The sequence below is a fragment of the Olea europaea genome, chromosome 1, assembly GCF_002742605.1.
Source record: "Olea europaea var. sylvestris chromosome 1, O_europaea_v1, whole genome shotgun sequence".
NCBI classification, from domain to species: domain Eukaryota; kingdom Viridiplantae; phylum Streptophyta; class Magnoliopsida; order Lamiales; family Oleaceae; genus Olea; species Olea europaea.
In genome coordinates, this window is record NC_036237.1 from 29,802,489 (window position 1) to 29,805,558 (window position 3,070).

Here is a 3,070-nt window from a genome sequence, read left to right on the forward strand (position 1 = left end):
AGTACATCTGTTTACGCCGTCCTTATGGATTCTTTGGACGGAAGCTGTCATTAAAAAATATATATATATACTAACAACATTTAACGAAAAACATGGGGACATAAATGTAAACATGATAAAAGATTAAGAACATTTAATGTAATTAAAATGTGGTACAACAAACAAAAATGTAGTCCATATAACCATCCAAAAACAACTTTATTTTGACCCAAAATTTACCCTTGGCTACAGTTATTTGATCCCTTGTAAAGATCCATGATGCAGTGCAAAGCGAGAAATGTCACGAACACCTTATTGAAGTTTGTTAATTTTAAAGGAATGTAAAAAGTAGACCAGTCGGTATTCATTTGAATTTCTATAATCGGATGTAAGTGAGATATGTACTAACAATTTCTCTATTACATTGAAATACTTCGTCTAAAAGTTAAGATGTCAAAAGAAAAATGGGGAAAATTATTTATTGGTATGTTGTTTTCTTCAAGGGTGATATATCATTATAGTGTAGTATAAAAATGATTATGGCAAACATGCCACGAGCCTCTAGATACTGATCTTTTGTATAGATTCTCTCCTTTTATCTTTTTGTGTTATTATCAGTGCTATGTCATGGTTTCAGTTGAACTTAAGGGTGTTTGAATCTCACATCGAAAGTATGGACTTTCTTAGTATGGTTTATATAGGTTTAGGTTCTCGAACCTCAATGACTAGCTTTTGAGGTGTAACTCTTCCAAGTTCTTTGACATTGGTATCAAAATAAGCATCAAATCTCAAGACGTCGATTGGTGTATGGCTGGCCGCCTGCATGGGAGCGGGGTCGAAAGCGTGGTTGTTCGTCATGATTCCAGTGGAATTTATGGGGGTTTGAATCCCACATCGAAAGTATGAGCTCTTTTATATGGTTTATATAGACTTTGGTTCTCCAATCCCTATGACTAACTTTTGAGACGTGGTTCTTCGAAGTTCTATGACATGCTAGTTTTGCTTTTGTAATTATATGCAGATTTGAACCTTTCAACATCAATATTGCTCTTTTTACTCGGCCTGCCCCTCTTCAACAAAACATATTTCGGGCTAATTGAGTCCTAATTGTACGATTGAAAATTCAATTGTGTTATGAAAGGTTACATGATTTAATCAAATTTCTTTTCGGAATTATTTCTTTACAATATAAATTTCAAATAAGTCGTATCTTTCTCATAACAATAAATAGAGGCAGATGAAATACACTATTGTGGTAGTCGAAACGAACGAGCGATTGTTAATCTTATTAGTTAATTAGTCAAGGTTTATGCAATTTTGTTTCTCAACGGACTAATAATCCACAAAATACATTATGTTTGGATCTCCATTTTGGCGTTATAGAACAAAAGCAGGTTTAACATCAACGATTCAATTGACCGCTTCTTGCCCCCCTTCGTTAATAGTATGTGAATTAGTGGACAAGACGACTAGAGAGTGGAGGGAATTGCGAACTTCTTCTCCTCATAGAAGGAAAACTTGCTTCAGATATTCAGTTTGATTTGTTGTTAGTTTATTATTAAAAATTTCCTTCTCTTCTTCGATTTTTTTAGGGTTTCTTCTGGGTGGGGGTGGGTTTTAAGGTGAGAGGGTGGGCACCCATTGGGCGGCTATAAGGGATATGATAGGACCTTATTGACTAAACATTTACAAGGGTTCATGATTCACATCTATAAGTAAAGTACTTTTTTTCCCAACTGTAACCATATGATTTATCGTAATCAAACTTTAAAAGTTCATCCATTCACATTTAACTTTTTCGTAAAGGTAGAATAGGTATAGAATCCATTAATATCACAGTTTTTTTAACATTACTTTCTCTATAAAGAGAAAGGAAAAGGGAACACGCACAAAAAAGCTTATATTATTCCTTTGCTTTTAGTGATAGGCGTGTTGAGCAAGAGCTGGTGGGATTTTAAACTCGCTTGAATTTGTGCGAGGGACAGGGAGGGGAATCTCATCGTCATCGTCAACAAACATCTCAATGCCCTTGATTAATACCCGATTGAAATGTAATTTAATATCACCATCTTTTTACTTGGAAGTCATATTGGTGTGTTTTGCGTTGAGCTAAAGAGGGCCCCATTCATAGGAGTCATGCGATTTCAATAGAACAAGTTAAACGAGAGGGGCGCAAAGAATTTATATACGTGGTTGTTTGTGTTCGATTAAATGGTTGGGAATGAATACTGGATTAACGCATACCTATATTTACACATATCTTATTTATGCATATCGTATATGTAGCTTACCATATTTACAACAGCTTACCGTATATGCAACAGTTTACCGTATTTGAATATACTAGTCTTGCATATAACGTATATGCATTGAACTTGGATATTACCCAAAATATAGCAGATTAAATTGCAATAAATTGCACAAATTAATCTAGTTGGCCAAATAAAGTAGATTAATTTTTAATAAAACAGAACAAGTAAACTAATTAGCCAAAAGCAAGAAATATTTTAATCGCGGTCTGTGTGAACATAGTTTCTTTAAAACAGATTCGTCTTCTCATCGTAGAGGCTTGATGATTAAATCGGACGTTTGTCTCCCAAGATACAATGGATGAACAGTATGATTTGAGCATCTCAAATACTACTTTGTCGAATTGAATTGGTGTCTGTACAATATCACCGACTACGTGACTATGCAGTATGCAAACCAAAATATGCAGAAACTATGTTCTGTAAATATGTGCAGAAACTGTATGCTGTAAAGTTTTTTGCTTTTGTTTTTATTCTTGTTTAGAATTGTTAGAAATTGGGTTATATATATAGGCTCAACACTATGAATGTCATTAACTCGTATATAATGACAATGAATATTGGAGTTTCAGAATTCAAACGGTCAGTTGGAGGAAAAATATTAGCAAAATGTAGGCTTTTCTAAGGGGCCAATCTTCACGTCCGAAGTTTATTTCAGTTTAATTTACCCCCTGCGAGCACTTAGAGAGAGCCTCTATACTACACATGATCACACCATTTCAAAGTGCAATTCTATTTAAGGTGGTATTTATTTTCATAATTTTCCTATGTGGAACAACCTT